Here is a 20,867-nt window from a genome sequence, read left to right as displayed (position 1 = left end):
CCGCAACGTGATGGACGCGGAGCGAATAAAATATTTCTCCAACCAATGAACACATCTGTAATGTCAGCGCGACAAAATTCGTGGATGCGGCAGAGTTTACAATTTTTTTTTACTTTCCATCGCGTCGCGGGCATGACGTCACTCGAATGAGCGTCAGAATTTTTGTTTTTGAAAGTAGGTTAAACTGGTGCATTGGTAAATCACTATTATATTTCGAGCTCTTTTTTCTACTAAACGCTTACTAAGCCTTTTAAATACTTTCAGGTTCAATTATTTTGCCGAATGAATATTAAATTTGGATTAAACAAGTCTTCTCAGCCGGGTCAATTAAAACCAACTTTTAAAATTGCTGGGTTGTTAGATGTTATGCGAATGTAATTGCAAGAAACTTATTAATATGTTAGTTGTTCATTTCGGTTTGTTGCTCGGTTCAAAACTGCATTTTCACAATAATGCTATATTTTGCTGTGTTACAAACATGTACACTAAGCGCAATATAACTCCGAGCTTGAGCTACGTCACACATGAGGAGTGTTGACTGCAACACGTGTGGGGGGTTGGGTGGATGAGGAGGGGGTATAAGCGACCTTGCACATCAGGTAGAGATTTGATTTGATTTGATTTATTATTTCATTCAATAGACCATACAATGGTATAGAATATGTCAAAAAAATTACAAATAAACATAAATACAAACACATAAACAGGTACAAGAACAGTATTAAAAGCATTACAAAATTAAAATAATATAATACAACAGCTGCTCTTCCATGAATAAGCACCTATTATATATTATATATAAAAGAAATTATATATAAAAGAAAAGTCATACATAAAAAAAATTACGATGCTACCTCCTGTTCATAATCATCTATATTATAAAAAGCCTTATGTGATAAGTAAAAAAATAATTCCTTTTTAAATAAATTATATTGGTCTATATTTTTTAAAACTGATGGTAATTTATTGAATAATCTAATACCAACATTTCTAACTGAATTTAAAGTTTTTTTCTTATTAACCCTTTGCAGATGAAAATCTGCATTAATTCGTGTGAAATGTTCATGAATATTAGTATTTTTTAAATAAATTAATTAGTTTTTATGAATAAACAATAATACTTTGTAAATATAAATACAGGGCACAGTAAGAAGACCTAAGGATTTATAAATATCACGACAACTGTCCAAACGTTTCATGTGGAGTATAATTCTGATTAATTTTTTTTGTATAATAAAAACTGATTGTAGATGATGTCTATTACTCCCCCAATACATAATTCCATAGCTGATTAAAGAATAAACATAGCCAAAGTAGGCAGACCATAGGCATTGTTTGGTAGTTATATGAGAAAGTACTTTAAACAAATAACACATACTGTTTAATTTATTTAGCAAACCAAACGTATGTTTGTCCCATGATAAAAATTCATCAATCTCAAGTCCAAGGAATCGTGAATGTGCCACAAAATTTAAGTTAGTATTTTTTAACAGAGTATTTGGTTTGTTTGATTTTAATTTAAAGGGGAAAAAAATAAACTTTGTTTTACCATAATTCAGTAGCAGTTTATTATTTGTAAACCAAGAGTTTAATGTATTTAGTGTATTCATAACCAGAGCATCAAGTTTAGAAGCTGGATTGGCTTTAACCAGTACATTAGTATCATCTGCAAAAGAAATAATAGGAATATCGGTAAAATGATAACTTAGATCATTTACATAGACCAGAAAAATAAGTGGCCCTAAAACGCTACCTTGAGGAACTCCTACATTCATAAGTTTAGGTAGGGAATTATAAGACTCTAATATGTTGTTACTATTGACTCTAGTAACTTGAACTATCTGCATTCTGTTTGTGAGATAAGACTTCAACAATTTATTGACTACACCTCTAATTCCCAAATTATATAATTTATCAATAAGTAATTTATGATCTACTGTGTCGAAAGCTTTGGACAGATCAAGAAAAATACCGACGGCATCCTCTGATCTGTCCTTGCAGTCTGTGACAAAATCAACGAACTCGCCAATAGCCGACTCTGTATTTTTTTCCCTTTAAGAAACCATGCTGGGATGTAGATAGCAGGTTAAATTTTGTGAGATAGCTAACCAATCTGTTATTAATAATAGACTGAAATATTTTAGAAAAGGAACTAAGAAGTGTGATTGGTCTATAGTTCTCAATTAATGTGGAATTACTAGAGACCTGCAAAATTCGCGGATTCAATGACCTCCAGGATAGACTCTACTACACTCTACACACTCGGGCAAATGCCAACTGTTCATTGGCTGCTGACTTGTGAGTCGTCTCGACTGGGTGGCCTGTGATTCGACACTTCTTTGAGCGAGGGTCTCTAATTGGCCCTCATTAATCCAGATTAACAGTGAACCAATTGCAGAAGCAGCGCTAAGGTATAATTATTTGAATTGTAGCATATCACGAAATGAATCCGCGAATTTTGCAGGTCTCTAGGAATTACCTTTTTTTAATAATGGGATAACTTTAGCAATTTTTAAGTCATTTGGAAAAACACCATGTATAAAAGATTCATTTAAAATATGGACAAGAGGTGCAGCTAAAACATCCGAGCAATCTCTAATGACTTTAATGGGGATTCCATCAAGTCCAGAAGATTTTTTAGATTTAAGATTTTTTATACATACAATAATTTCTGAGTATGTTACAGGATATAAAAACATAGTAAAATCCGATACTTTTGTTCGCCAATATGAGGGTGAAACGCTTTGAATAGGTAAATTAGATCTAACTATATTTGGAACATTGCAGAAAAAACTATTTATGTAATTAGCTGTGAAAGAGGCTGATTTAATTGGAGCACCCTTTAAGTCAACTAACTGTGGAGTTTCATACAAAGTTTTTAATTTACTGGTTACCTTATTAATTATACCCCAGATTGTCTTTGATTTATTATTGGAATTTTTTAATAGAGTTTCAACATAATTTTGTTTAGCAATTTTTAAAATTCTTTTGTATTTTTTTTTTTATAATTTCTGTAATAGCTGACAAAATATGGAGATTTATCATATTTACTTCTCATATGGAGATTTTTTATATTTTTACTTGCCATTTTTATAAACATTGACCACTTACCACTGACGTTCCAAACACTACCTCAGTTCTTCAACGCCACTGACTGTTCCATCCGAAGAGTCTGATGTGTAAACGTCACTGCTGTCACTGTTTGCATCACCTAACTGAACAATCGCTTTATCAATTTCAATGTCAAAACGCATATCCTTATCCCAGTATTCGTTCTCGAGTGTCTTGACGTGATTGCAAATCGGTATCCAATCTTCTGGACCCATTCGGTTGAATATTTCCTCGCAAAGTTTTTTTACATTTGCCAAATTGCAAGTAACATTTCTTGAAGCGACTTCTCCTTTAACTTTAGCCCATATGCTTTCTATAGGATTCAAATCCGGATGATAAGGGGGCAGACGAAGTGATGTGTGGCCACTATTTACCAATAGTCTGTCTGCCGAGTACTGCACTTGCGAAGGTTTGTGCTTCTTTATGAGGTTATACAAGTTTGGTTTGAGCATGTCGCTAGTAAAGGAAATATTCTCCTTACTTAACCACTGCTGCATTTCCGATTTTGTCGAGCTGGAGGTAGGCGTTTTATTTATTTTTACATTGTGATAGGGAGCATTATCTATCACAACAACACTGTTTGGTGGAAGATTTTGTATTAATTGTTCGGTGAGCCATTTTTCATATTGTTTGTACAGTCGTGCGAGACACACCCGTCGCATTAGCTGTTCTCAGCTGTGCTTTCTCTAGTGAAATGGAGGGTTCCTGCAATCGCGCTTCATTTTCCATAAACTGCAGAACGTTATAGACGATTTCCCGCGCCTGCGAGTGCAGTTTTTTACTCTTAACTTTTGACAACACTGGAGGCATTTTATGTATAAAGTTGTACTTTACTGAAGTACTGCACTACATATGTAACACTGGCTCTGAACAAAAGTGATACACTACATGCATACAAACCTCAGATCCAAACTGTAAACGAAAACGTTTAGTACTAAGTACCAACGTATTCGTCGGATTTCACCGAAGGACTAAGTTTTCACTCTGTGCAGTAGCGTGTAGCCCCGGTTATCAAGTTACGCATTATCTCTCACTGCCGCGCCACGTCTGCCTTCTCGTGTCTGGACTCACATACACACAACGATTTTCTAACCGTCACCCAGGTTCGAAGTTATGTTGCGTTTAGTGTAGAAACATGTAGAAAAACATCTTTGAAACCATTATCTCCGAATAATAATTTCTATCTACCAACCTACGCAATTAGCTATCTCTTTCGTATTGATTCTGCCACAGACGAGATCAGGAAACACGTGGATGTGGTTATTGTAGTTGTTCACACGTCTAAATATAGACACAGAGAACTTCTAGAGAAGTGATCGAACGGAGACGTAAATGTGATTCGACAAACTCTCTTTGGACACGCTCCAACTTTCCCTTGTGAGTGACATCTTGGTAACAACTTCGGTGCCACGATGCCCTTTTGTCAGCCAGCATTGCAGTAGTCACTCCCCATAGACGAATATTTGATGAAACATACTTAACGTTTTGGTATTTTGCATTCTCTTGCACACACTGTAAAACCTTTTCATGTGTGGTGGGATTCATAATAAGTCCTTCCATTGATTTCTGTTGACATATTATACACAGTTCATAGTTGAGTACCATTTTTAACTTCTTCATATCTGGTTAAACATGATCCATCTGAAACAAACCAAAATTAACATTTAACTAACCATAAAATGAGCTTATTCAAAATATTTTAATACAAATGTGTATTTTAACTCTATTTTTCCTAACTACAATTCTTAACACCTCATCACGAAGTATTTTAAACTTTGAAAATTTGTTGTAGCCCTATAAATGAAGAAGCTAACGCTGTTTTGGTGTTACTCATTTTCGGCCATTTTGAATCCTCTCCCCCGCCGCCCTGCACAATTTTTGGGACTGGCAACATCCATATTCGTTTTCCTTGTGTTAATACCAGTCAGAAAAACCATCTCCCAATATTGTACCACAAAAATCCCACGGAAAACAACTTGCTCCCCCACTATGTAAGAAGAATCGTTCTGCTTACCACGGGTTGATCGGAAAATACGCTGAGGAGAATTCAACAGGTTGATGTTATTCCAGGATTTGCATTTCAGATGCGAGGCGTGCTGTTCGGCGAGTTGTTGAAGTTAACGCGCGCCACGGGGAGGAAAAAAATGGGACAAACGGTGAGTGGCTCAGAAAAAAAAAAGGGGGGGGGGGGGGCGGGAGGACTGGTTTCCCGTTCTGCGGACGTAACCGAGACTCGCCGAACAAGTTCCCGTGTCATGTGCTCGACGCCACCCGTCAGCCTTGGAGCGGCACGTGACACCAGGCGCGGCCAGGGATCCAACTGGCGACCACTCGCTTTCGACGTGAGTACGTCTTTAAAACTGCTTCCATAGCGGGAGGCAATTTAAAAAAAAATAGGTTGTCTGTAAAGTCGGTTTACGGACGATAGTTTAACGTGACGTCATAACAAAACATTCATGAAATGATTGCATACTTTTATGAATAAAATTGAATCATTTTTATTGAATTATCACTATTTTGTATGGATACAAAGAAAGACTGAAATGAAATCTACAATTTAATTGATAAATGTACTTTTATTTGCACTCATTAATTCAAATATGTTTATTACTTTAACGAACAAATTATTTTAAATATAACTTTTATACATGTTTGCTATTTAACTTCTTCCAATCTGTGTTATTCTGTTAAGGATAGGACGATGATAGGAAAAGTAGGAAACGAATGGGAGTGTTTCAAGTTTAATGTGCCTCGAAAAAGTCAAATCGATGGTTGTTCCAATCGAGTGGAAGAGAGAGTTGCGGCGCAAGCGTACAATGAGCGTAACGGGACAAAGCGTGACGGGACAATGCGCGTAACGGGACAATGAGTCAACCTTTTTCGTGCGTGCAGCCGGCGTTCATCGATTTATTAGACGTCACGTCAAAACCTTAATGTCTGAGTTTTGTGTGTTCTATCACCATAATAATGAAAACATTACATAAGAAAACCCTTGAATATTTGAGTTGGATTTGCACCACAATTATTTTAATTATTCCAGTGTGGAAAAATGTAAATTCTATGAAGCTAGTTACATTACGATTTTACGATTAAGGCCGTTTTCTTCATTCCGTAGAGTGTATAAGAAATTTTGGCAGAATTCCCTTTTTTTAAGTTATGGTTCTTTTCCGTCGCCTCCGTCTAAACATAATGTAAGACTACAAAAAAAAATTTCACGTGACAACGTCTAATAAATCGATGAACGCCGGCTGTACGCACGAAAAAGTGTCCCGTTTTCACATTGTTCCGTTACGCTGTGTCCCGTTACGCTCATTGTTCCGTTACGCTGTGTCCCGTTACGCTCATTGTTCCGTTACGCTGTGTCCCGTTACGCTCATTGTTCCGTTACGCTCATTGTACGCTTGCGCCGCATCTATCCCTCTTCCACTCGATTGGCCTATGCGTCCGAGGAGAAGAAAGACAGCAGCAGCACACAACTTACATCTACACGTGAACTGTTTCGTCGACTTTTTTATAAAGTGAAGTGAAAAGTTAATGTGGTTTCATTGCTTATTACAACAACAATTTCGGCAATAAAGGTTAATTATTCTTGCATTTTAAAAATCTTATTACTAGTATAATTTCAAGTATTTATTCTTTTATTATTAAAATAAAAATGATTCAATTTTATTGATAAAAGTATGCAATCATTTCATCAATGTTTTGTTATGACATTGTCACGTTAAGCTATCGTCCGTAAATCGACTTTACAGACAACCAATTTTTTTAAATGTTTGTGTGTTCGGGCATCAGCGAGAACTACAATATTTATTTCAATTTAACTTTTTTTTCTTGTTTGTTTTAGAAATAACCTAAACACTAGGTTGTGTAGCATTAATAAAGGTGAGGAAATATTTCATCAATGCATGTAAACAAATCGAATGAAAGTAGGAATGTGAACCCCCTATACATCACAAAGAAACATGCACTTTTTTTTAATTGTTGAAAACGTTTTACTTTAATGGAGTGGGGAGGACGTATGATATCATTACGTTTAAATATATTTAAGTATACACGCAAAACAGTGAATTAAGAATTATAAAATATACAAAAAAGAAACAGGCTTACATGCAACCGATTTTGAAATTCGAGTCCTAATATGTTTGTTTTAAATGAATTCGTATAGGCTTTGGAATAAATGAATTTTTATTTCATTACGATATATATTTAACTTAATAATGTTAATGCAAAATACCGTTTTAAATGCGGTGCGTGAAAGTGAATTACTTTTATAGTTACATGTGATGATACTTATTTTAATAATATGTTAGTTACCTAAAAGTATTTTTAAGATTTCAGCATTACAATCTGCTTGTGTTGTGTTATGTTGTTTGTTTACACACAATAATGAAAATTAACGTAGATGAATTCATTATCTACTTTTGACTTTACCAATTGTTTCCATTCAAGCGTTTAGATAATGGTACAAATTTGTTTTTGTTTTACGCCTTAAATAGCATTTAACGCGTTAAAAAAATTGACGTTTTAAATACTTAAAAATAAATTTTGCAGGGACCATCGCTCAGTACATTCTCAGCGTAATGCCTGCAAGCTGTTTTTTGCTGAATATTGTAGAGCTATTTGGTTTTAATAATATGTTTTAAATATATATTTTTTAATATATTTTCTATCATTATTTTCCAATTGTTTATTGTTTGTAACGAAATAAAATTAATATTAGCAAATAAATCAAAGCACTTATGTTTATGTAAATTACAAATAAGTATTTATAGAAACTTTGTTTTGTGTCAGATTTGTTGTTGTTGTAATATGTGTATTCCGGTTATTCTTTGTCGCCTGCATCCTGGATAGTAGTATATAATAGGGGCTCCGGGGACAGGATGCAGGTAGTGGTGCCGGTGCCGGTGTCCGCCATATTGGATTGTGACGGCTCGGCGGCCATTTTGGATGAGCGTAACGGGACACAGCGTAACGGGACACGACGTAACGGGACAATTATATCACGGCGACCATCTTGAATCCGCCATTTTGGATGACGTCATTTTGTTTTCTCGAACATTCCGGCGTTGTGTTATCCGCCATTTTGAATTATTACGGTACCATCGCAAATTTTGTTACGGCCGCCATCTTTAACTTTTTTATTTATTATCCGATTTTAATGAAAAAATTTTTAAAATTTGCTAAAAAAATTAAATAATAAAATTTTAATAAAAAATGTTTTAAAAAATGTACTTTTACGAAACGGAGTTAGGAGTCCTCGGTTCGAACCCAGTGAGGGCAAAAAAATAAAAATGATGACCGATCCTTCCCCCGTGGTGGCTGCTGGCAGACTGACCCCCACCACTTTTACCAATAGCATATATATCGTCAGGTAACATGAAGTCACGTCCGCCATCTTGTCTTCGATGCTGGAAGCCATCATCATTGTATCATCAGCGAGAGTGCGCTGACGCCATGTTAGTTTAATTCTTATCCGCTAGAGTACAGTAATCATTTAGTACTGTGACACCCGCCATCTTGAAATTTGGACGCCATCTTGAAAATCCGTAATTATTTAGCTAGAAATTTGGGAAAAGTTCCAAAATTCATTAAATAAATCACTCATTAATTTACATATTGATTCGATCCGCTCCTGTCCCCAATTCGATACCCGATCGATGCAATAATGTTTAATTTTATGTAAAAAATAATAATTTCAATAAACCATGTTCAACATTCTTAAACAGACTTTAAATCCTCTACTAGCATCATTCCATCAGACATCAAGACCAACATATTGGTAATTCATAATTTTAATGCTAGAGATTCGGAAAAAAGTTCAAAATTCATTAAATAAATTTGTAATCTATATACTGATTGATTAGATCGACTAAGGTCCTTGGTTCGATCCCTGGCCGATACAAAACAACTTTAATATTTTAAAAAAGTACCACTAAAGTGGCAGGTTTGAGAAAATAAAAACACCGCAAGATCTTTAAAAAAACTTTTATTACATACATACTACACTACTACAATTACAAAAAAATACACAGTCAAATTACTAAAGTTTTATGGATTCCTCGATGTCTGCATCTGCCACCCACGAATTAAAGCGAGGTGGAAAGCCCCACCACTTGACGTAGGACAGTCCATTTCTTCGTTTTATAATCTTCTCCACCAAGTACGTATCGGGATACAACGTAGGCTGAATCACTTCGGCATAGAAGCCGCCATGGATAGGTTTGTGGTCCAAAGGCAGTAGGTCCTAGGCTCTGATTCACAAACATGTGTCACACGGAAAAGTTCGGGACTCCAGTTCGCAGTGAAACCTTTCTCGAAGATGCCTTTCTGATTGGAGATTCGCACAATGTCACCGACGTTAGCTTTACGCTTTCGTGGATCTTTCTTCTTCGTGTTGGAAAACACTGTTTGAAGCAGGCGATTGTCCTTTACGTCCTTTGGCTTCATTTTCGTGGTAGAATGCACCGTGGAATTATACACGCTTATTAGTTTCGGCAAGATGTCAAGCCACTTGTAATTTCCGTTAACCGTGAACTGCCGCAACATCTTGGATTGCAAAGTTCTGTTAAACCTTTCGACAACGGAGGCTTTGACTTTACTAAATGTAGAGTAGTGTTTGATGCCATACTTCTTCATCAAAGCCTTGAAGGTTGCATTGTAGAATTCTTTTCCGAGGTCCGTTTGCATGTGCGACGGTACACGTCCATCCCACAAAATATTATTCATGGCCTTGGCTACTTCAGTTGCAGTCTTTGATTTGACAGGTCTAGCCCAAGCGAACTTGCTATAAACATCGATAACTGTCAACATTTACTTGAAACCTTTATTTAATCGGGAATACGGTATCATCTCAACAAGGTCCGCCTGGAATAAATCATCAATTCCGCGAACTATGACTTTGCGACGAAGGTATTTTCGTCTAGCAGGAGCATGAAGTTCGTGAGCGATTCCGGTTCGACTCATTGTATGTATCCGGCTTCCCTCAGTTCTTCAAGTATGGAGATAATTTTGTTGATGTGCGAATAGTTTCCTACACTAAGCGAAGCATGTAGAATTCTAAGACGATCAACTAATTCATTGGGGTCGTCCCAATATACATATTCTAATATCTGATCACTTTCTAGCTTTTTTAAACCTTCGCCATGTATTGTTAGTTCTCTGAAGAGATTAGCGAGAATGTCGATTTTCTCACGATCTTCGTCTTTATATACACCACTATCTGGATCGTTATCGCGAAAATGAGCACTGGTTAGCTCTAGCAGTTTTTTGTACTCTTGTAAGTCTTTGTGAGAATATCCTTTAGGCTCCCGGCGAAACAACAATTCGTACAGACCCGGAGTCCCGCGCGTTTTGAACTCTGCTACGCGCACGATATTTCCTGGTAGAAAGTCTATTTCTTTAGCACCGAGGAACCACTTATTATGTTTTCTGTACACTCCGTAGGTCGTGTCATTATACCGGCTCGTAAACGATATCAGTTATGGTCGGAACATTGCATTAACTTGATGTCCCTTTTTCGGTATTTTTTTCTTGTGCATGGACTCTGTACTCGTTAAGTCCTCTTCTTCTCGATCTGGTTCATACTTTCTCTTCTTTACAGTTGGCATTTCATCTTCAACTTCTGTCTTCAGAATGATAGCTGGTTCTCCTTGTTTTTAAGTTCGTCGAGGCGACTAGTGATTGGTTTAAATATCTCCTCATTTTCCATCTCACGTGCAAGTCTGGTTCGTCTAGCAAGTAAATATTTTTCACGAACAGACTGTATAGCTCGATGAAGGTCACTGGCCAGGTCCGACATTGTACTGGCTGGAAACATATTGCAAGACCTCCTTTTATACTTTTTTATTCGTTCACAGAAACTTCTCTCTTGTGTTTGGCTAAATCTGAATTTGTTGATAAGTGAGGTAGTGATGCTTTCAGACTACTTTGAAAAGTTCTCAAATCGTCACGTCTTTGTGCATTCGATACTTCGATCATGTCGCGAATGCGAGAATCCGAGGCTTCCACACGCTGGTCGATGGCAACGAGATAATCTAGTAATTCGTTTTTCACACTTTCTACTTTTTGAGCCAGTAGCGAAATGTATTTGCGTATAACATCGTCATGATACTTGACAGCAGTACGTAAGTCTCGACTGCTGCATCCAAATTTGGAAATAGGAATCCGTGTTCTTCTTTCCAACACAAGGAGCACATGTCTTTGAATTCCTGGAATTTCATGTCGGTGTTTACGTGATCGTCGTAAGCGTGACGTAAATTAAGTTCGTCCATGCGAAAAAGTACTATGACACTCGCATTATCACGCAGCAAATTTTTTGGAATACGACTGTACGTCTGACACATGTAAACGCAGTCTACTTTACTGTGTCTGCCCATGGAAAAGTACTCTTGTATTATGCCTTGTTTCTCGCACATTACATCGTCGAAAATAAACACGGAATTGGCTTTTGTTTCGCTTTAGGTACCACATCCGCGTTATCATTAAATGGAAAATACTACAGACCATCCACCGAGCGTAGAACCGTAGCTAGTCGCTGGTATTTTGGCTGTTGCAACGATTTGGAATACAAGTAAACGTTTTCGAACCGAAGACCGTTTGGTTCCTCTAATAAACTCAGTAAAACACACGTTTTGCCACAGTTGGACGGACCCGCCATTATGCAACGTACGGCAGAAGGCAACAGTAAGCCATGTCGTGATTCACGCGCACTAAATACATCGTCTTGCGTAATGCGCACGGGCAAACACACTTCTTGCTTGACGACCTGCATTGTACTAAAGAAATTGTATAAAATCAAACACATTTATTCTATCTGGTCAGTTGTGCGTATGGACTCAAAGAGGTAAAAACAAAAAACGCATCGGTGCAGGACTCGTGAACTCGCTGATAAACAATCTACCATTCGAGCTACACATTCCCGGCTACAGATTCTACGGCCCCGGGACTAAACTATCGAAAAGGTTAGCTCGCGGTGACGTGGGCATTAATTCTCTCGACGAAAAGTGCAAGCAGCACGATATTGCATATTCATTAAGCAAGGATCTGGAACCCAGACTCCGGGCCGACGAGATATTGGCACAGGAAGCCGAAGATATTATTAAATCGCCGGACGTGGGACTAGGAGAGAAAATCGCAGCGTGGGGCGTATCTAAAATCATGAAGGCAAAGACCAAACTAGGAATGGGTGCTCGTCGAGCCAGCTCCACCAAGTCAAAGACTAACTCACGGAAGACCAAACGCAAGACTGGTGCAGGCGTGCAAAAAGCCAAGCTAAAATTACAGACTCTCGACAAGAAGATTATAGGAGAGTAGTATATAATAGGGCATCCGAGCCCAGGATGCAGGATGTGGAGCCGGGAGCCGGTCTGCCATCTTGGATTGTGACGTCACGGCGGCCATCTTGGATGGTTGTGACCTTGACCTTAACCTTGAACCCGGCAGCAATTTTGGATCCGCCATCTTGGATCCGCCATCTTGGATGACGTCATTGTGTTTTCTCGAACATTCCGGCATTGTGTTATCCGCCATTTCGAATGATGATGTCACAGTTGCAATTTCCGTTATGGTCACCATCTTTAACTTTTTTATTTATTATCCGATATTAATGATTTTTTTTAAATTATAAAAAAATTAAATAATAAAATTTTAATAATTTTTTTTAAAAAACATACTATTACGACACGGAGTTCGGAGTCCTCGGTTCGAACCCGGTGAGGGCAAAAAAAATAAAAATGTCGACCGATCCTTCCCCCGTGGTGACTGCTGGCAGACTAACTCCCACCACTTTTTTTCAAAGCATATATAACATCATATAGTATGACGTCATGACCGCCATCTTGTCTTCGATGCTGGAAGCCATCATTATCATTGTATCATCGGCTAGAGTGCGCCGACGCCATGTTAGTTTAATTCGTATCCGCTAGAGTGCAGTAATCATTTATTATTGCTGTGACACCCGCCATCTTGTCATTTGGCCGCCATCTTGGAAATCCGTAATTATTTAGCTAGAAATTCGGGAAAAGTTCCAAAATTCATCAAATAAATTGGCAATAAATATACTGATTGATTCGATCGATTCCCGTCCTCGGTTCGATACCCGATCGTTGCAATAATGTTTTAATTTTATGTAAAAAATAATAATTTCAATAAACCATGTTCAACATTCGTAACGAGACTTTAAATCCTCTACTACCATCATTCTATCAGACATCAAGACCACCATATTGTAAATGCGTAATTTTAATGCTAGAGATTCTGGAAAAAGTTCAAAATTCATTAACTTAATGTGTAATCTATATACTGATTGATTAGATCGACTTAGGTCCTAGGTTCGATCCCTGGTCGATACAAAACAACTTTAATATTTTTAAAAAGTACCACTAAAGTGACAGGTCTGAGATAATAAAAAACACCACAAGTTCTGTTAAAAAAACTTTTATTACATACATACTAGAACAACTACAAATACAAAAAAATACACAGACAAATTACTAAAGTCTTGGTTAAGATTTATTTCCGCATTTAATCTTGTGCTGTTCAAGACACTGTATAGCTGTGAGTCCTGATTTTCGAGGTCGATTAGCGAAATACTTAAAGCACATCTTACACATATAAATCTTATGTTGATGTTTTGTAACCTGGGGTCTTACAAGTCGGGAGAAGTTTTTGATGTAGCAGTAGTGTGCAGAACCGCTTTCATTCGTCACAAGCAACAAATCGAAATGATTTTTTCTTTCTTGTTTGGTTACCCGAATCGGACACACCTTATTATCCTCATTTAGCGCATACACATTAACTGAGACTTCAGGGTTATTTTTCTCAAAAACTTTATCTGATTTAATGGTGGCGGATAGCACAGTCCATCGAAGGTGTACTTATTCTCCAAAGCATAATACCTCTTATCAACACGGTTTTGATGACTTCCCTCGACAAATCTTGCCAAAATACTCCATTTAAAACAAAACTGGTCCTTCAAGTTTTGGCATTTGACTACTGCTCTTTTGTTGACTATCGCCTCAGGTAAGGCAATAAATGATGATGTCTGATGGTATGGAAGAATACTATCACTTGATTCGTTTCCTATGCACATAATCTTGTGACTGTCCAGACTGTTACAATGCGAAAAAACCTTATCGCATTTGTCGCACTTATATGTCTCTCGAGAGATTGTCAGAGACCTACTGCAAGTTATTGATGCACCACAATATTTGCATTGATGCGATGTACGCTCTTCATTAATTGATGTCTGGAATGCAGATGATGAAACGTCAGCTGATGGTGGAACAGCACGTATCGTTGTCTCCTCTGCAAATGGTATCGGGATCTCCGACTCCATCATCGTTGCTGCCATCGAGGTCCCCGCTGCTGTCGGTAAACATTCTATTCCGGTCGACATAACTAAATCACACGAAACTTAATGGAGAGAGCACGTCCGTACTGCACCGCGGCCAGAGGTGAACTGCGGGTCCAGTCATCTGAACCTCGCTTATATACCCGTGGTCTACTGGTATACTACATGAGTCAAAATATTGTCTGTATTTAAAATTATTTTTTTATTAGGTACCTAAAAATTATAGAAATAAAAAACACACAATTACAAGTTTTCCACATTTATTTATAAAGAGTACATAAATACATATTAGGTTAAGGAATCAAGCATTTCCACAAGCAAAGTCTTTAATCCGCACGAACTGACTCGTCGACTCCGGTTCCAACTGGTTCGTTGACTCCGGTTCCAACTGGTTCACCGGTCACGCGATCAGGAACACAGGTTTCCAGCTGGTCATCTTCTGCGACGTCGACAACTCCGACAAGACATGGTCGGTGACGTCTGTGACCACGTCTACGCCTGGGCTTAGGCTCAGTGCTAGTTGGGACAGATTCACTGCCTGAACTGCGACGACGAGACGCACGCCGTTTGGAAATCTGCGTAGAAGCATAACAGGTCACAACATGTTGCAACACGTCCATGTTTGGTGTTGCACGTGCAGACGAGGCGACTACCTCAGCGATGCTAGCAAGAAGCATTGTGTGTGGACTCATGTGATAGACGGCACAGTTTACAGGTTCGCAACAATCTACCAGCTGCTGAGTCGGTTCGTAGGACACAGGAAAGTGCGCAAACCGCCAATGCTGAGCGCCTCCATCACAGGTTTCTGTATATGTACGTAGATACCCTGAATCCCAGTAGCTGTACTCGACACTGCTGAAGCTAGGTCTTGCGTTCACGAACAAGTTAGCAGGATGAAACGTAAACATCTTCTTACAGGTCGAATGTCGACTGAAGGTGCGTACGGATGTACACCATTTATATATGCAGGCTCCTACTAACACTGTGTGTGCCATTTCTGCATTAACTGCGAGTTTGTACAGGCACAGACACGTTCAAACTTGTCACGTGGCTGCACGTCGTATATTGCACTAAGCTTGCGCAGGGAAGGACAGCCGTAGTCGGTCTGTAAGTCTACGATTACAACTGACGCATCACACAACTTGCTCAGCCATTTCTTCTGTTCAGGTCCGGCAACGTAGATTATTTCGTTTTGCAGTAGTAAATCCTCGATAGTGTGTTTCATTTGGTGGTACGGAATCTTTCCTTCGTCCCACTCTAGTCCGTGATAATATTTACATAGCCATTCATTCGACCGTTTACTTTTTTCGTCTAGTAGTTTCCACGGATACGGAGGTCGGAAGCTGCGGGTTCGAGTTTGTCTCCGGAGGTGACGCTAATTTCCTTGAGCACGAATCCATTTTGACTCTGGAAACCTTGCAGGTTGCAGTACATCTTGTCGCTAGCAATGTTCGGTCGTAAAAAATTATCGTAGAAAACAAAACAGTATTTATGTCAGAATTTTCACAAGTTTGTCTCGAAAATTGTACGAAGCAAGCCGATCGTGAAGTATCAGACAAAAAGCATAGGTGTTTGGTGGAATATTTCCGCTAGTCGTTATCTCGATTCTACAGTCGATGATGTTTGAATTTATTCGATTATCCTGTTTGGAAACGTCAAACACCATTAACGGAGCCTTGTTCTTGAAACTGTCGGGACTCAGTATCGGTGACTGTCTCCGCCCATAGTAAGCTTGCTGAAACTTGGCATACATTTGATATGCTAGAAGAAATCTTCCACTTTAAAAGTCCATGTTCATGTCAACGTACGGATAACTTTCGCTGTTTAAAAATATTTTTACATTACGTATTTGACAGTCATCGAATACGAAGCGATTTACTCCTGCATTGAGCTGTCTTCCGGTCTGAAGCCCGACGATGATGTATCTTGGTTTTTCCGTAGCGAAGCTGGACTTTACTATCCAATTGATACGCTGACTATGAGGCAAGCCAGGATAAGTTTCCAGGCTCCAGGATCGGAATGGCACATCGAAGTTCTTGCCATTTTCTATGTTCTTCAACATCTTGACTCGTTCAACGGTGCTCACTTGGATGTGGGCCAGCATCCACTCGATAGACTGTAGCGTTAGCGAGACATCTTGAGGGTTTTCTGCAGCGGCGACAATTGCATTAATGTGCGTGTTGGCTAGAAGCATACGAGCTCTTTTTTCGAATTAATGATTATATGCTTGTAGTCCTCAGCGAATCCAAGAAGCATGGACAGAGGAACACAAACTTCGAACTTCCCTTCGGCATAAACCGGAAGCTTATATTCATCCTCGAGAGCCCAACCGACCATCTTTGCAGCAAATAGTTCATTTGGCGTGAGCGAAAGGTAATTTTTCATAGCAGATGTTATGCCTACATCTCTCGTCTGGTCTACCTCGACGCCATTGAGTACATATGTAATGCGCTCGATTAGGTGAAGAATACCATTGCAGGATATTGACGTTGTTGTCGGGTGCATACCATCCGCTTTTGTCAGCGTGCCTCTTATACGTAGAAATGACTGCGAAGGTAAAGTACAAATATCTTGGTGCTGTACAGCAATGCGTACTTCCGATGGTAGTGCGCACGGTCCGAGCAGGAAAGGCTGGTACTCGTGTAATTCCATTTTCGTAATGCTGTCATCAAAAATGACCGGATCTTCCACGTTGAGGATTTCGTCTTCCATATTTACACGGCACATGTCCAATACTGAGAAGATACTTTATGCTGTCAGGTGTTAATGCACCGATGTCTGGTAGAGAACTGTTCTTATTCACTGCAATACAATTTCTTTTATAACTGTTCGGTGTTACGAACTTTATGCGCATCGCTTCAAGTGCAGACTGAATGTAATTTCTTCGTCTTGAAAATTCACCAATCGTCCTCGCTGGTCAACGATTCTGACGACGACTTCATGTGCGCACTTCACGACGACTGGAACGTAAATGATACTTTGCGGTACTTCGACCGGTTTATATCCTGGCGGGACCATCGGCGAAAACTCGTGCAGCATGTTGCTTAGTCTTCCGTTGAGATACGTTCCACTTGCCAAATTACAGTTTATTCTTATGACATTCACAGGCAAAATGTTTACTGCGCGCGTAGATTCGTACGTTCTTCCTGTATCATACATCTTTGATTCGAATCCGAGCATCGTACCTATGGTGCCAGGTTTCGTGAAGTCGACTTTTTCACTACATGTTAGAATGCTTTTTTGAGTGTTTGGATTTCCACGCAATTGAAAGTCTACATCCTGTGGTAAAATATCCCTGATGTAAATTGCAATGTCATCAATTTCGTAAGAGCCAACAGGTAACTGTATTTAATGAGCGGTCCAATCGCTTTTCAGGAAGCAGATCTTGCAGTTTTCCTCGTCAATGTTCGGTATGGCATTATACGTTTGAAAATCTTCGAGTCCGATACACCATTCTCCGTCTTAATCCAGAGGCGAGAAATGAACCGCCCGCAGCTCAGATGCGTGACCTGTCAAGGTAAGTGTTATCGACATGACTAATAAATTATCGTCACTGCACAGCCTTTAAGTAGCAATTTTTATTTGTCGCTAATTTTTGTTTGTTAAAAAGCGAAGATACAAGTGTCCGCAGTTTGTTTGATTAGGCCTCTGTTCCGTTTCGTAATTGTAAAACAACGTCGTGGTCCGGCCTAGGTACTGTCGCAGTTCGGGCGGAGGTCTCAAATTACCGAAACTGTCGTAGTAAGTAGCTTTTTTTCCAGACTTTATGTACGCCACCCAGTGCGTGCCGCGACCCGACGACGTGTCTAAATTAATTATGGCGCACTCATGTGTCTTTGGCTTGCTGGGCAAAGTGTCTCGCATAAACACATCGCGGAAATTTGTTATTTTCAGTTTGCGTGCGTACTTTATTAAATCTACGTTGGTGAGTGGTCGTTTCGGTAGGGAACTTTGGATTTTTTCATTCGTTTCTTTTTCATGCCACGACCTGTCTTGTGAGGTTGCAAGTACAGTCCTGCGCCGTTTTTTTTACCGATGGCAATGGCTTCCATGCTGGCATTGTGTCGCTGTGCTTCTTTTAACTGCTTGCGCTCATTCTTCGAAGTTTGACTGCCCGCACTATACCGCTCGTTGCACCGATGAGGCCACCGAGAGCACCCAATGCAGGCAACAGCAAAGGAAGAAATCCTCCTACAATCTTGTTGTCGAGAGTCTGTAGTTTTTGCTTGGCTTTTTGCACGCCTGCACCGATCTTGCGTTTGGTCTTGCGTGAGTTAGTCTTTGACTTGATGGAGCTGGCTCGACGAGCACCCAGTCCTAATTTCGTCTTTGCCTTCATGATCTTAGATACGCCCCACGCTGCGATTTTCTCTCCAAGTCCCGCGTTCGACGATTTGCTAATTTCCTCGGCTTCCTGTGCCAATATCTGATCTGCTCTGTGCCTGGATTCCAGATCCTTGCTTAATGAATATGCGATATCGTGCTGCTTGCACTTTTCGTCGAGAGAATTAATGCCCACGTCACCGCGAGCTAAACTTTTCGCTAGTTTAGTGCCGGGGCCGCAGAATCTGTAGCCGGGAATGTGTAGCTCGAATGGTAGATTGTTTATCAGCGAGTTCACGAGTCCTGCACCGATGTGTTTTTTGTTCTTACCTCTTCGAGTCATTACGCACAACTGAACAGAAAGTATAAATGTGTTTGATTTTATACAATTTCTTTAGTACAATGCAGGTCGTCAAGCAAGAAGTGTGTTTGCCCGTGCGCATTACGCAAGACGATGTATTTAGTGCGCGTGAATCACGTCATGGCTTACTGTTGCCTTCTGCCGTACGATGCATAGTGGCGGGTCCGTCCAACTGAGGCAAAACGTGCGTTCTGCTGAGTTTACTGGAGGAGCCAAACGGTCTTCGGTTCGAAAACGTTTACTAGTATTCCAAGTCGTTGCAACAGTCAAAGTAGCAGCGCCTAGCTACGGTTCTACAATCGGTGGATGGTCTGCAGTATTTTCCGTTTAGCGAAAGCGTCGATGTTGTGTCTACCGACGAAGCAAAGCCTAATTCCGTGTTTGTTTTCGACGATGTAATGTGCGAGAAGCAAGGCATAATACAAGAGTACTTTTCCATGGGTAGACACTCCAAGGTAGACTGCGTTTACCTGTGTCAGATGTACAGTCGTATTCCAAAACATTTGCTGCGTGATAATGCGAATGTCATAGTACTTTTTCGCATGGACGAACTTAATTTACGCCACGCCTACGACGATCACGTAAACACCGACATGTCGTTTCAGGAATTCAAAGACATGTGCTCCTTGTGTTGGAAAGAAGAACATGGATTTCTAGTCATCGTAAAGGACTGGTCTCTATATAAGGGCAGGTACAGACGAGGTTTCGATCAGTTTATCGTCAAACATGAGTCATAGCATTTCCAAATTTGGACGCAGCAGTCGAGACTTACGTACTGCTCTCAAGTCTCATGACGACGTTATCCGCAAATACATTTCGCTACTGGCTAAAAAGTCGACAGTGTGAAAAAGGAATTACTTGAGTATCTCGTTGCCATCGACCAGCGTGTGGAAGCCTCGGATTCTCGCATTCGCGACATGATCGAAGTATCGAATGCACAAAGACGTGACGATTTGAGAACTTTTCAAAGTAGTCTGAAAGCATCACTATCTCACTTGTCAACAAATTCAGATTTAGCCAAACACAAGACAGAAGTTTCTGTGAACGAATAAAAAAGTATAAAAGGAGGTCTTGCAATATGTTTCCAGCCAGTACAATGTCGGACCTGGCCAGTGACCTTCATCGAGCTATACAGTCTGTTCGTGAAAAATATTCACTTGCTAGACGAACCAGACTTGCACGTGAGATGGAAAATGAGGAGATATTTAAACCAATCACTAGTCGCCTCGACGAACTTAAAAGCAAGGAAGAACCAGCCATCATTCTGAAGACAGAAGTTTAAGATGAAATGCCAACTGTAAAGAAGAGAAAGTATGAACCAGATCGAGAAGAAGAGGACTTAACGAGTACAGAGTCCATGCACAAGAAAAAAATACCGAAAAAGGGACATCAAGTTAATGCAATGGTCCGACCATACCTGATATCGTTTACGAGCCGGAATAATGACACACCTACGGAGTGTACAGAAAACATAATAAGTGGTTCCTCGGTGCTAAAGAAATAGACTTTCTACCAGGAAATATCGTGCGCGTAGCAGAGTTCAAAACGAGCGGGACTCCGGGTCTGTACGAATTGTTGTTTCGCCGGGAGCCTAAAGGATATTCTCACAAAGACTTACAAGAGTACAAAAAACTGCTAGAGCTAACCAGTGCTCATTTTCGCGATAACGATCCAGATAGTGGTGTATATAAAGACGAAGATCGTGAGAAAATCGACATTCTC

At 39.5% G+C, this 20,867-nt stretch overlaps 1 protein-coding gene across 1 annotated transcript in view; it reads left to right on the top strand.

Annotated features, from left to right (window-relative positions):
• The first annotated feature begins 5,358 nt into the window (after positions 1–5,358).
• LOC134542605 (synaptic vesicle membrane protein VAT-1 homolog) overlaps positions 5,359–20,867 on the top strand; it is a 98,040-nt gene continuing 82,531 nt past the window's right edge. The window contains exon 1 of the mRNA XM_063386984.1: positions 5,359–5,453. The gene's annotated coding sequence lies outside the window, so the exon portion shown is untranslated. The remainder of the gene's footprint in view (positions 5,454–20,867) is intronic.

Source organism: Bacillus rossius (assembly GCF_032445375.1).
Source record: "Bacillus rossius redtenbacheri isolate Brsri chromosome 9 unlocalized genomic scaffold, Brsri_v3 Brsri_v3_scf9_1, whole genome shotgun sequence".
NCBI classification, from domain to species: Eukaryota; Metazoa; Arthropoda; class Insecta; order Phasmatodea; family Bacillidae; genus Bacillus; species Bacillus rossius.
This window is presented reverse-complemented; position numbering and strand designations above follow the sequence as displayed.